General features: G+C 39.0%; 1 long non-coding RNA gene across 1 annotated transcript; it reads left to right on the top strand.

Annotated features, from left to right (window-relative positions):
• Positions 1-4885: 4885 nt before the first annotated feature.
• LOC146473974 (uncharacterized) lies at positions 4886-12615 on the top strand. Its single transcript, XR_014866267.1, has 2 exons — positions 4886-4983; positions 10275-12615. It is a non-coding gene; the product is annotated as an uncharacterized LOC146473974 (long non-coding RNA).
• The last annotated feature ends 3020 nt before the right edge of the window (positions 12616-15635 follow it).

Here is a 15635-nt window from a genome sequence, read left to right as displayed (position 1 = left end):
GAGAGACCCAGGGAACGAGGTTGAATGACCTTTTAGTAGTTAGTTATCAATCAATTTTATTAGCTGTTAACAAGAGACTATGAATTTTTCAGAAGCGATGTTTTATGAAAATTATTTGACCTCGGATTTCCATACAAACACAGTTATTTCAAGACGTGTTTGCTTACTCGTCAAAATGGCGTCGAAAACCATGATAAGGCCTATTATATTCTGGTTACCTACTGTCATCAAGAAAACAGAAAGACGAACAGACACAAAGCTTTCCTGAATGAAAACTTTTACTACAAATTGATAATCAAACCTTTAACGTTTTTAATTTGTTAGTTCGATTATCAGTAGCGCTTAGGATCAGCAGCGTCACGCACCAGTGATGATCTACTGTAGCTTCCTCTTTGCAGTAAATCATTCAATATGTCATTTCTTCTTCGTGAACTCTCCAATTTCCACCATTTAAACTGCCGAGTACTACTTAGAAGTTATTCTTTATTTATTTTTATTTATAACTTCTATTTACCCTCGGCAATGTTTATAGCACAAGTGCTAGTGGGGCCGAGCATTAAACATCATAAAGAAATAATACAAATTGAAAATAACATGGTTAAAAATCCCAACTGGCAGGAGGCAGACCAGATGACTATTTACAAGCGCCGCCGAGGAGTTGAACTTGGGGCTACCGAGAAACAACTCCAGCTAGCGGTCAGAGCGGGACTTGAACCCGGGACCTCCGGATTTCAAGTCTGGCGCCCTAACCACTCGACCACCCTGCCTCCCCTCTTTCGATTTACGACTTCAAACAGGTTTGTTTTCTTTCTGAAAATGACATATTAGAGTCTTAAATTCATGTATGTGGCCGCCATTTTGATAGAAAGACTTTTCTTTCTAGGCTACACTGTATGTTACGTCACACAAGTAGGGTTGAGTCGGACCCCTCCCTCGTAATATATACGTCCATAATGACCCTGAAGACAATTAGAACAATAGATCCCTTCTAGGAGAGAGCACAATGCAAATTAATAATTAAAATATACGCTTTTGTGACTATGACGAAAAAAAAAGGATGCCCGACCGAAAACTTGCGGGGGGGAGGCAGGGGCTTGAAATGTTATTAAGGGCAATGTCGTCTCAAAACAAAAAAGTAAAATATTCAAGTCATACAGTGTATGGAACCCAAAGATTTTGATGAAATAGAGTAAAATGACTTAAAGTTGTAGTGTATTTTGGTGTTTCCATTTCTTGAATCAGAGAGATCACTTAATGCTATTGAGATCAGTGACCAGTATAAGATTTACTAAAGGTGTCCCTCTCCTTTCCAGTATGAATTGTAGTCGAGTTAATTGTAATTTATTTAATGAAAACGATAACGTGTTATTTTTACAAAGACCTCACTGACGGGGGATGTTGTAAAAGTTATCACACAAAAAAATTGGGCTCACTCCAAATTTGGCCACAATGCACGCCCGTCAGATTGGCATAAAAAATCACAGTGGCTAAACAGATACTACACTACTACTACTACACGGAGAATGATACAGATACTACACTACACTACTACTCGGAGAATGGGTTTAAGAAAGAATTTGGTAGATCAAATGACCCATCTCGTGACGAACTACAGCTTAATTACAACAACTACACTCAGTGGCAGAGGGGTATATTCGTACGTAGACTCTTGGAAAACTAGTATTTTGTCTCCACTACACAGCAAACAACACAGTAGCGTAAACCAGTTAGACTAAAACAGTGGGTAGGTAACCGGACGTTTCGCCTACGAGTTGTTTCGCCAACAGCCAGTTCGCTAATGTCTTAGGTCAATAAGCTATAATTTTCTCTTTCTTTAAACACTGACCATGACTAGTGAGCCGCCGAATTACTAAAACAAAAACCTTTCTCGTTCTTTAAACTAACATTGCGACTGGCTAATCACATAACTCATTAGCAAACTGACTTACGGCATTGGCGAATTGTCCGTTAGCGAAACATTTCGTAGGCGAAACGACCGCAATTCAAACTGAGTATGGAATCACACAAAACTACACAAACCTCAGTAGTGCCGGCCAACCCCAACAATGCTCGAAAACTTATCTCATTACTGGATCTTTTGTTTCACAGCACACGCAAAAAAACAATAAAGCGTGAGCCATCGAACCAAAAAGTGAGTCAGTCAAACTTCAATAGAAAAGCTGAATCAGAAGTAAGGTCAAATCTGACACAACACACGGCAGGGTTCTATGGACTTCACGGAACTCGGTTTATACGGGTTTTAAGCAAATAAACATTGTCAAGGAACACAAACAAAAATGGGATTTTAAAAAGAAGAATATTTTCTGCATTTGAGTGAAAATCGTAAGAGAAGAAAGAGTAGCATGAAAATGCCCCATAGAATGCAAAATCTTGCAAAAAAAAAAAAAAAGACATGTAATTGAGCCTTTCATTTTTTATTTAGTTGCCGTGTTTGTCTTATGAATCACCAAGTCCTGCAGAATGTTTGAAATCAGTCGTAAGGACGTTGATTTTTCACTTAACAAATCATTTTGCGCCTCATTACTCGGGCCGTAAGGCGGACCGAGTTAAGGTTTCGGTAGCATTATCACATTCTTTTTTCTTTTTGGGGACGCGATGGGCCGAGAGATAAGACTTCGGGCCACGAGTTATTGTTCTCGGTCTCGTTTTTTGTACTCGGCTGGTACGAGTTACGTTTTCTGTCGTGTTATCAAATTCTTTAAATTCTCGGTCGCGTTCTTTGTTTTCGGGCCGTGAGGAGTGTTTACAATATGCGAGCCAGACGTGCAAAGCATGAACAAAACATGCGAGGCATGAACAACCCCAACATAAACTGCTAACCGTTAAGCTAGCCGGGGAGCTTATATTTTAAGCTAACCTAAGTGCTATTTAGGCTAACTGGAGTGCTCTTTATGCTAACCGGAGTGTTTTATTATATAGGCTAACCTGAGTGCCTCAAAGGTTAGTTTTGTTCCCGGGTTTTGTTTAACCGAAAATTTGGCAACTAAATCAGTCTATGTCCTCGCGGATCAAGATAGATAAAGATGTCTCACGTTTACTATAGAAAAACAATCAATGTAGAAACGGTTTCTGTCTTCAAATGAAAGGTGAATAACAAATGCTTTCCCTGAATTTCATTTAAAAATATAAACAGCGAAACATTGAAAAACGTACAAGGATATAAACGTACGCGTGATGCGTAACATTACTCTAGATCCGGGGAGGGGGGGGGGGGGGGAAGGTACTCAACGGATGCTTGGGTAGGGAGGTGCGGCCCGGGCGTTCAAACCCTGACCCTGTTTAAGACACAATTCTCCCATTTCCCTATCCCGTTTAAGACAGAATTCAAAATTTTCAGGCCCTTTCCAAGACATTTTAATTTTATTTTTTTTCCGGAGGTTGTAAATTATTATCGTTGTTATTTTTTAGATTAGCCATTCATTACTTTAAGATTTGTAATGCGCATTCGATCATATCTTTATTGCATGTTAGACTGCGCAATATATGGCACTGTAAAGTACGGAAGACGTATCCCTCAATAGATTATTTCACGCGCTTCTTGGCCTATTTTAAAAAGTGATCTCAATATGTACTGAATTTGCAGGAGGTCGGAGGCAAGGACCCTGTTCTTTTTATTTATTTATTTATTTATTTATTTTATTTATTTATTTTTTGTCAAATGTCTGTCATGCCTGCATATCTTTTACTAATTTTTGTCTTTTTTTTAATAAATAAAAAATGTTTTTGAGACGGTAGTTGTAGCAGTAGTAGCAATGTAAGTAGATTATTTAATAGAGTAAGTTTTGTAAACAATGTAAACCAAAGTATTGTTAGTATTTATTGTAAGTGCAAGCAGTGTTACAAAAAAAAAGGTATTGTAAGTACTGGCTGTACTTTAAACATTGTAAGTTGAGTAAGCATTGCTGGTTCTGAAGTATGTTAATTATTGTAAGTAGTGTTTAAAGTGTAAGTAGTGCCCAGAATTGTAAACCTTGTATTGTGTGATTTAAGAGTAATTAAAATATGTTAAACTGCAAAAAAAAAAAAAAAAAAAAAAAGAAAGAAATAAACATTATTATTTAACCCAAAATCACACCCTGTTTAAGACTAGAATGAAATAAGAATACGCTAGTTTCTTACTGTATTTCAATGCATTGGCAATCACAATCTGTTTAAGCCATTCGCACATATAGGGATACCCTGTTTAAGACAGAAAGCGATGAAATAGATACCTCGTTCAAGACAAAACACCCTGAAAACCATGCCCTATCGGGCGGCACGTCCCCGTTAAGGTCACATAAGGGAGTACCCCTCCGGGTCTAGATCATACCGAAAATTACGATCCGTCATTGACCCGGCGTCACATACATTTAGGACCGTACAAATGGTTTCTGTTCTATAAACGAAAGGTGAAAACGTAAGGATTAAAGCCCGGGGATTATAAAAAGCATTCGTATGACAAATGTCGTTTTCCCCAGTACTTCATTCTGACTGCAAGAAATGCAATTCTGTCTGGTGGTTACTTATTGCCTCACTATATCTCTGTATCTATCTATTTGGTAGCCTGCAAGCAAGCTCTCTTGGGGGTGGGGGGCGGGAGGGGGAAAGGGGATCCACCCCCAAGAGAGCTTGCTCGCAGGCTATCTATTCGGGAGGAATTGGCGATGCTGGAGGTTATCACTGTTAAAAGATTGTAGGCTTTACGCACCACTCAGTCAAATATGGCCCGAGTATAAGCTGGAAACAGCTTCTTGTTAGTTATAATTTATGCCCAATAAACGATGAGGTCTAAGGGTTTTCTCCTTAGATCCAGGAGTCCATTCCACTCGGTTGTATTCAAAGTCGTCCCAGAATGTCTGCAACAGACTGGGAGCTAGTGTAAGTATATCAGTCTACACAGTCTACATGTTTGGCCGTTTGGCGTAACTTTGCAGTGCAGAGCAGCCAGTTTATTGATTGTTTAAAGGTTTTGGCTCGTTTAAGGTAAGAAATAGCTTTCAACTAATGTTCAAAGATACAAGAATGGCTTAATAGCTAATGGTGGTATCACGGGAATGAAAAACATGTAATCCACAAACTGCTTGCCATCGAGGCGTGCGAGATACTCTATTTATTAATACTGTAAACAGGCTCCCAATTGGGTTTCGGACGATCCATCTATCGATTACACGATAGGCGCAAACAGGGCTAAACCGTTTTTATACAACTAACAAGGTATCTTCCACAACTGGAGAGGTGCGTTTACGCCAAACAGCAGAAATAACCACGTGACCAAATTGTTTACCTTTTTGCCGCTCGCGGTTTTTAGTTTCTCAGTAAAATGTTTGAAGATCTTTGGAGATCTTCAAAGATCCTATAGCGATCCTATTAGGATCTTTATCTTTAAGGATCTTTGGTAGGTCTTTGAAGATCTTCAAAGATCCTTGAAGATCCTGTGAGGTTTTTCACCAGGGATGGTAGCGAGCCACCAAACGGCTTGAATAATAAAGTACTTGTTCTACATGTATTTGACTGGTGGGCCTTCGAGCCACTAAATTACTTATAAACCACTAAATTACTTATAAACCTTATTGTTCTTTAAATTCTGACCATGCCTGGCCAGCCACCAAGCCGTCAAGCCACTTAATTGTAAACCTTAAGTACCCATTGACTGCAACTAGGGAGGAGCCGAACTGTTGAGCACATACTCATTCTTAAAATTCTGGCCACGACTGGTGAGCCATCGAGCCACTTCATTATAAACCTTACTCATTCTTTAAACTCTGACCGTGATTGGCAAGCCGTTGAGGTACCTCAGTTATACCACTGGAAATGTGACTATGTATTCTGTAGTTGCTCCACAAATACAAATTACTTCAAGAGAATATGTAAACAAATAATATTGCCAAAGACTGAGGTAAATCATGGCAAACAATAACTGAAGTGGGTTCATGCAATCATGCATTTTTAATATACCTTTCATTTTGAACTGTCAACATCCCTTCCCTCCCCCCTCCCCTCATACCCCTGGTATTTGACCATGTTCCGTACCCAGGGGGTAAGGCAGTTGACATGAAGGTCCTTCCAGAGGGTGGGGGATTTGAACTTTACTTGGGTGGGGTGGGAAATTTGAACCTGAAGTGTGAAGTTTACACCTTTCTTCTTGTCCGGTGAAATGCACGTGGTTCCTTATTGATCCATGGTCAAGTTGAAAGGTAAAATATTGCTTTTGTGAGTGATTGGCCCACTAAAAAGTGTCTCTACAAATTTTGCAATGTTTTCAAAGGTATATATAGAAAATTTGATTGAACGTGAATGGACCAGTTTCCGAATAGTGTATACCAACAATTAGAACTTTATTTTGTTTTTGGACAGGGGTATTTGTAAGACTTTTTCTGACTGCGGGGCAGGAATTTGGGGTGGGGAGGGGGGGGGGGGGTTTCCAATTTTCAGCAACCGAGGAATAGAGAAACCACAAAAGGAGCAATCCTGTTTTGACATCACAGCTATACTATTCCCCAGTCTCCTATCTTGCTCAGTATTGCATCCCACAGGAAGTGAAATTTCACATTTTTATAGGGCTCAAATGCGGGGAAGAAAAATTGATAAGGAAGCTTTTTTTATTAGTTTCATTCGACAACAACAGGTAGATTGTATGGTGACCTTAAACCACGACTATTATAATCCCTGCTTGATAGAAGGGAATAACAGTGGTCTCAAAGAAAGTCCAGACCTGTGGAATAACCCCAAACCACAAACATACACCTGAAGTGAGTTAATTTTATTGATTGGCAGTTAAAATTTAGCATTGTTTAATGTTTGGAATCTACTCTATTTTATTTTTATTTTATTTATAAACTTCGCCAGAGGAGAAAAAAAACAAAATGAAAGACCTCTGACAGGAGAGAACTCACAGAACGATATGTTCCAATAACGAGACCCCTTGTATAAATAAAATCACATCATAATAATTAAGTATTGACAAATGCAGTCTTGTAAAGCATTCAAATTCTCAACCCAGTACTGCTGGTACTCATTGGTCACCATCCCACATAATGACGATTGACTAATTATTGCTCACTTTCTGCTGGTAATCTGAGCTTTAGGCTACCTATTCTAGTGGACGGAAACGAAAATAATAGCAAGGAAATGTTCATCTCTGTGGTCACAAGGCAAGCCAGAGAAAGCTGACAGTTATAGTTCATGAGTTCTTTTCACTTAACTTTGAGTAGCCATTTTTATGCATAAAGGCTCATGAAATAGTGATACCAGACATCAGACCCTTACACCAATGTTACACTTTTAAATTCCGTCGAGGTGTGATTTATTTATTTATCACACATCGTTGTATATATTTCTAGCAGGACGCCGTTATATTTGCATTTTTTACCTTTGCTGAAGAAGGCAACAGTAGTGGCCGAAACGTCCAATATATATATATTTTTTAGCCAGTGTCAACAACTTTTTAATTCTTTTTAACATGCCTGGCTACACACCCAACATTTTTAATCACAATATATAGTGGAGCAGAAATGTTTGGAATATAATAATTTACAGTCAGCATAAGTGTTTCTGTGGAACTCATTTTAATTTGTGATGTGGCTTGTTGCCATAAGAACTTAAGAATGTGTTTTTGAAAAGGCATTACCAGTAAAGCAGAATTAATTTACTGATGGTACTGAAATGGCTGAAAAATGGCCTTAAAATTTAACAAAATTAATGTTACAGTTCATGGTTGTCTGAAGCTCTACATCAACATTTCATTTATTTAGTAATCCCAAGCCAAGTCCAAATATAAATGGAGAAAAATTACCCTGACAACAGTTTGCCACACATTGACATTCCAATCCTAGCAGTATGCAGGATTTTTGTCCCATGAACCTAGTTTAATGGCCTTAGTTCCCATGAGTCTCCTGTAGCTCAGTGGTAGAGAATCCAAACTAGTAATCGGAAAAGTCTAAGGTTTGATTCCTGATAGGAGCACTCAGATTTTTTTCTGAGTATGCCTGTGTTATTTACTAATTAATACAGATTAATACTGATTAATACTGTACATCATTCTCAGAACATTTTTTGTCAAAGTTTGGAGGGCTATGGTCCTCCTACATCTCTCCCCTTGGGGACATAAAGGCCTACACCTGTGTGCCAACTTTTATGTTAATTTTTGATTTTTCCATCACTGTCTTTCAGAAAAATAATGGCCCGAGTTTCTTGAATTGACTGTCTAAGGCCACTTGCAAGAAATCAGTGCAATCCAAAGAACACACACATACAAAGAAACCATTTTTTTAACTTTTAGATTTTTTCCTATAATTATTTAGTGTGCGAATGCAGACATATTTCCAGCTGTTGCTTTTCTTCGGTGGAGAGAAGCGACAGCCGGAAATACTTCTTTTTTTGCACACTTATAATTACATGTGTTTGTCTTCAGTTTATCCTTATTTTTTGCAAGTGCCATACAGCAGTTCATTTGAAAAACTCCATTTTCAACCTCCCAGAATTTGGTCATATTTTTGTTAAAAACCAAAACTCAATCTAAAACGCAAAACAGGCCTTCCATGCTCCCAGCTCCTCAACTGGCAGCAGCTTCAAAATGCTGTGTGTAACCCTGTGTTGGGCTAGCTAGTATCCCGTCCAGAGGGAGTAGCAATGCTCCATGCCACAGAGCTGACCAGGTTAAGCTCTAGCCATGTTGGCTAGCTGTGGTTCATTTATGACCTTGCGTCATTTGAGGGTGGGGTTTTTTCTGGGATAAGTGCTTACTGAAAACTGGTTTAAAAAAAAAAATGAATAAAAGATGACAGCCGCTCTGGGTCCAAATTCATAAAGCCCTTCTAAGTTTAACCAGTATTAAGGTAAGTATTGTTTCATAACAATAGGCTTTTGTCGGTCTAATGATGGCCTTTTGTGAATTTGGTCCCAATTACCACTTACAATGTACTGTAATATTCTCATCTTTTAAGAGTTTTTGTTGACACTTCGAAGAAATGCTCCTTTAGAACTCAAGCGTGTGACTTCTGTTCAAATAATGACTGCATTTACATCTACTTTGTTATACAGTGGTGCAAGTTTGAGTGTGTTGCTAATATTTCTTTATTTTCTTGGATTTTCACCCATCTTATAGGCTGTTCTGAGAGCAAGATTTAAGCAAAAGATGAACTGATTAGCTTTCAAAAATGTTTCCTCAAACTGACTGAAATGTAGTAGTGGTGGGTGCATATCACATGTACTTTCGCACAATAGTACTTCAACATAATTACTAGGACTTAGTTTTCCTGACTTTTGAAGTATTCCTTTTGTGTATTCTCACATGGAAGGAGCCTCGCTAAATAGAGACGGGGCTTATTAAAAAATCTGGCCTTAAACATGAGAAGGCTTATTACAGAGAGTGATTCAACTGATAGATGATAGAGAGGGGAAAGGGCTTAATAGAAATTTTAAGGTATATCTGACATTTACTTTTTCCTTGTTCTCTTGTCGTATTCAGAATGGTAGTTTCTCCTTTTCATCCTAAATTTTGTGCTGTGTTTATTATTATTATAAAATGGCAGGAAAAACTTCTGGATGCCCAGATTACCTAAACAATGATTGGGCAGCCAGCCGTAGCCAATCAAATTAACGACCAAAGTCATTATTATTATTATTATTATTATTATTATTATTATTATTATTATTATTATTATTATTATTATTATTATTATTATTATTATTATTATTATTATTATTATTATTATTATTCAAGGCAGTGTAAACTTCTGGATGCCCAGAACCTAAGCAAACGATGGTTGGGCGGCAAACCATAGCCAACCTCGCGAAGACTAAACCGTAACAACTAATCACTAACTTCTAATCAAAGCCCTAAATAACATACAAATGAATCAAATTATAAAACCCTAAAATTACTTTTGGACTAAAATGCTTTGAAAACGTCTAACAGAAAATCCAAACTTCTAATGTTTTCTTAAAATGATCCTGCGCAAGAAGGCGTCAAGATGGATTCATGCAATAAACATCTTTGAGATGTATGGACTGTTCTCTTTGTAACGTAGCTGTCTAGTTCAAGATCTTGACGGATTATTGCAGATAAGCCAGTATACCCAAAAAAAGACCTTATTTTACTGCTACACCCTCCAAATATTACATCCAATCCTCAAAAATTTACGGAGTGTGCAGCAAGAGAAGACGAGCCAGTTCATCCTCTCTTGGTGTGCAGTCAGTCCCGGATAGCAACTGTTTAATGACATACCACTATATGTACATGCACATGTAGTAAGTTGTCTGCTCTTTTTATTTAGGAATAAGGCCATTACTCTGCGCTTTGACATCTACCATGGCATCAGAAGCCAACGATTGTGAGGATTTAGTTGTGGAGGAACGCAGGACTCCGGGAGGAAAGATGAAGTTCTCGTGTGATAAATGTGACATGTGTTTTACTCGGATAGGGAGGCTCGTGGAACATAAACGAAAACACACAGGGGAAAAGCCTTTTGAGTGTAACCTCTGTCTGAAGACGTTTACTCTGGCAAGAACCCTGCAGCTGCATATAAAAAGACATACCGGTGAGAATCTCTTTGCGTGCGATCATTGTGGAAAAAGATTTGCCTCAGCTTCAACTCTCAAAGTACACAAAATCTCCCATTCGGGGGAGAAACCTTTCACATGCAAGGACTGTGGCAAGTCATATACGCAGGCAGGCAGTCTCCGGTTACATATACGGAAGCATACTGGTGAAAAGCCTTTCGTTTGTAACCAATGCGATAAGGCCTTTTATTCGTCATCGGAACTGCGCCAACATGAAAGGAAACATACGGGGTCGAAACCTTTTAAATGCAACCTGTGTGGACAGCTGTTCGCTTGGTCAGTTGCTCTTCTGAGACACAAAAGAGCACACACAGGGGACAAACCGTTTGCGTGCAATCAGTGTGGGAAAAGTTTTGTGGCTTCATCACGTCTCCAGATTCACAAGAGATCGCATACGGGGGAGAAACCTTATACGTGTAACCAGTGTGGAAAGAGTTTTTCTAGGTCAGGAAGCCTTCGAAGACATGACAGAATACATACCGGTGAGAAACCCTTTAGCTGTCAAGAGTGTGGCAAGCGTTTCAATCAGAAGATACATGTGAAGGTTCACCAAAGGTCTCACAGAAAAAACCAAATAAGTTGAAACATTGTTGTTTTCACTTACATACGCTGTCAGGGGTAAACAAGCTATTGGCAGGTATTACACTTTTTCAGTTCCAGGGTTTATTATAGAGAGCGGCTTTGTGGGATTTCCGCCATTCGAAAAAAATGCTGCATAAAATTTACGTTGGCGGGTCAAATGAGGGCGCACAAAATTGCTCCCAAGGATAAGTACTTATTTTCGGAAATATAGTATTCGAAAGCAGCACTGACGATAAGATTGATATGACCGCCGCTCTATACTTCGAAATTGATAGCATCTAACTTTCTCAATTTCCTTCGCTGTGTTTGTATTCTGCACTCTCTGGAGTTACTTCTGAGTTATTCTGTTTTTCTCCGTGCATATCATTTATGGCGATAATAACGTAAATAAATAAATAAATAAATAGGGAAAGTCACCGTGTACAAGCGACAATAGGCATTTTTTGCGACACAAGTTCTGCAGTTACTCGCGTCCTTGCCTTCTCAGTCACAAAGCGTCCGGCGCAGGTCAAAAGGCAGCCAGTTGTTTTGAATTTGGCTGAATAGACTGTACAAAGAGGTTCAAATTTACCCCCCCCCCCCCCCCCAATAATTACAGAAGGAGGCCCACTGGGCCCTCATTAGCCAACTTGCAGAATAAACCCGGCTGCAGTTCAGTTTAAGTTTTAGCACACAGAACTTGCACCAAAGTGTGACTCACTGCACATGTAGCAAAAAAAATATGGTGTTGCGTACGTTTTACCTCAAACAGTTATGGTTACGAGCACTTTCTTATTTTTCTTAAGCCCGCATTAGACGGTACAACGTTTTGTTACGACTGTCGCATGCGATTTCTAGAGCGTGCGCTGCTCTCGTCTTGCGAAAAATCGCACAACTCTCGTCATTCAACATTGCCTATACCTACGATTGTCGTAGGATTTTAAAACATGTTTTAAAATCCTACGACATTTTTTGTAACGTACATGACAGTTGTAAGCGAGTTGTAGGTTTGATTTACACGAAACAATTCGTGTCGTAGGCCTGTCGTAAGCTTGTCGCATGCGACAAAGTCGTACCGTGTAAATCGCGCGGAAATTGGCTCTCGCGAGAAGACGCGACATGCTTCCCTCCGTGCGTCGCGTCTCTTCGCGTGAGGCAATTTTTTCGCGCGCTTGCTCGCGTGGTTAGCTCCTCGTTGGCTATGCAGCGACGGAAATTGAATGTAATGACAAATTGAAGTTGACGTTTCCCTTGTAGTAAGTTGTTAGTACCGTGAATATGTAACTATTTCTTAATGTGTTTATTGAGTTATCACTGCTCCGTATGTAACTGTTCTTACCTGTAAGGTCGTAAAAAGGTTAAGTAAAGGGACTGTCACCCTATGCGCATGCGCGCGTTGATGAGAAGCACTTACAAATCACTCTGAGAACAGAATACACAATGTATTAGTTGAGGTAAATGCCGAGTCAGTTGAAAATAAAATTGGTGTTGGTAGCTTAATGTCTTTAATGTTTTGTTTTGTTATTTTATGTTACGCAGTTCGATGATATAAGGATAAAAGAAGTTTTTTTTTTCGAGTTTTGAATCCATGGTTTTGACACAGTTCACATTTGAAGGGGAGGGACTGCTTTCGGTAATCTGTGACAGTTCGATGGTTCATTTCTGTTGGCTTCCCCTTTCTTTATCAAAAACTGCAGAAATGCAAGTAATTCATGGTAAGGTACCATATAGTCACCCACATAACCCTTACCCTCCATATAGTCACCCTTACCTTACCGTGAAGGATATGCCGCAGAATCACACTACTAGAGTCATAACAAAATCTAGGTGTGATACGAACCGCAGGCCTCTTCTCAACTCCCTTGCTTGGGACCCCTTCTGCCAGAAGGGCGAAGCAAAAGGTATTAGCAAGCTTGCCCCCGGTTATCTTTCTGACATGTTCGAGGACATTTGCGTTCTATGATTTCCGCGACGCTGATCATAAAATTGGTCTTAGCAAAGCCGAGAACTGACTACCTTAAAGGCAGCTTTGCCACAGTGGAGTTTTTCTCTGGAACAGTCTCCCCGAGGAAGCTAGAGCAGCTACAATCCCGGTCATAAACCTTGAAACAGATTGAACAGATCTCCCCCTTCCCCTTTTCAATGTTTTTTCCTCCACAAAAGAAATAACGGTTTGTGTACATTGAGCGGGGGAGTGGGGTATTTCAAATAATTTTGACCCGGATTGTAGCTTGCCTGAAAATGGCTTCAAAACCTTTCTTTTCTTCGATATGTCACTCCAACGTATTCCGGCCAACTCTTTTGCTTTGCTTGTCAAAGCAGCAATCCTCAATCATACGCGTGGCCTCAAATTAACCGCAACAGTCTTAGTTGCTGTTGTCGAAAGTTTTGCTCTCAATGCTCGTTACAATATGGCAGGTCGCAAATTGGGCTGCTTCAGATAATTTTGAACCCTGTCATTAATCCAATCATTTGCACGGTGAAAAACAAACAATTCCGAACTGCCCTTATTGATACGCTGCTAAAAAAAAAAAGCTACCAAGGAACTAATACTTTTGAAAGATGTTTACGTTATAGAAAATTAACGCTCGTCTTAATTAAGGTATTGGAAATTACCGCGACTTAAATTAACGTGAATTGAAGGGAAAATTAGTTCCCAATAAAGGAAATTAACGCGATAGAGGTACTAGAATTTCAAAATAAGGGAAATTAACGCGACTTACTCAAAGAAACATAATTATTGAGACAACAGGAACAACTGTATTTTACCGCTAAGTGTTAAGATACGAAATGCAAATAATGTTCATGGAATTGTTCCTAAACGTAGGGGTTAAGCGATGGAATCTGTGCACCTCGAGCGTTCTTCACAGTGTCCATGATACCGGTGGATCTCCACCCTGATAAAACAACGATGCTTTTTCCTTTCGGTAGTGTATCGAGAATTTGGGGCGACAAACGCGCCACTTAATTAATGACCCGGAAATTAGCGTTAACAAAAATTAACGCGCGTTTATTTCATGAAGCGTTAATTTACTATAATAAGGTATTTGGATCAAAGTATAGTTAAATGACTCTGATTTAAAGTCGTAAGACTGGATTCAGTGAAGAAAGGAAGGAAGGGAGGGAGTATGCCGTACGTTCGGTGCACTCGTATTTCACTTAAACTGATGAGGAACAAGAAGCCGAAGGTCAAAAGCAAAGTTGAGTGACACTGCTCTTATATTTATCAATTCATTGAACACAATTATTGTAATTTAAGGAGGCTCGGAGTAGTTTTTCTGGACTAAGGGTGGGAGTTTTGAAATTTCAATCTCGCATAGCAGATAAACTAGGATCTCCTTCATACTACGTCATCATTTCAACATATGACCAAAGTTAATTTTTCATCGGTTTGCAAGCAACAACTATTGCCATAGCAACGGTAGCGCATAGCGTCTAAATTTTACCTCCGCTGCTCAACCCCGGCACAAAAAGTGATGATATATGGGCGCGTTGGCCAGGCACGTGAATAGCAGTGAAATAGAATCGGACCACGATTCATCCTTCTTATCTAACACCGGTTTCGGTTCTTGAGCCTAAAACTTGCGCAAATATCGAAAAGAATTCTTACTCTAACTGTGCGACGCGCATTACCGTGGCCACCCAACAAACTTTTTTTTACCAGTTAACCAACCGCACTGTAACAGAAAAATCTGTAAGGGCATTTTTAAGATATCTTGATTTATGTAAAGTAGGAACTTTTTCACTGATCTGCGCTTTATTTTAACTGTTTTCAAGTATAAATATCCGGCTTCGTGTTTAACACATTTGAAATACATTTACTTAATTTGTATAATATATTTTTCCGAGAGAATGACAAAGTTATGGCTAGAATACAAAATGTAATACTCTAAACAGTTTTTAATTGCTCTGTATTCCTGTACAAAAAAAATATTCACAGCTAGAGTGACTGATAACTTTTTAATGCCACATCAAAATTCGTAAAGGCCAATTTGCCGTGGCATGTTTTCCGCTAACACAACGTCAATATGATCGACATATTTTAATATTGTACTTCACGCAACTAGTACGTTTTTTTTTTTAATAAACAGAAGAGTAACAATTTGCTCATTTCTTAAATGAAACTGTACGAAACAACGACATTTTCTATCTCACAGTCGATAACTAGGGTTAATGACTTGTTCACGTTTTTTATAACTACAGTGTAGTATCCGAGTTGTGTTTACCTGCCGCTTCGATACCGCTGATATGAGATAAAATTCCATTTTCTTTGGCGCTTTGGCATATTTTCGAGTAGACGGTTTCATCTACACGTGGTTTTGCTCACTGAGGACGAAAATTCCATCAAACAAACGTTACGGAAATTTCATCTTTTTCACAGGAGTTCAACTAACCCGTGTAGTCTGGCTGTCTGTCTGTCTGTCTGTCTGTCAGCCGGTTAATAAATGACCTTTATCGTAGCTAATTAAACAGCATTTGCCAAGTCTTTTTGTGGAGTATTTTCTTCAAAAGTG

This window comes from Pavona decussata, unplaced genomic scaffold, assembly GCF_977016875.1.
Source record: "Pavona decussata unplaced genomic scaffold, jaPavDecu1.1 SCAFFOLD_92, whole genome shotgun sequence".
NCBI classification, from domain to species: Eukaryota; Metazoa; Cnidaria; class Anthozoa; order Scleractinia; family Agariciidae; genus Pavona; species Pavona decussata.
Note: the sequence above shows the minus strand (reverse complement) of the source record. Positions and strands in the feature narration are given on the sequence as shown.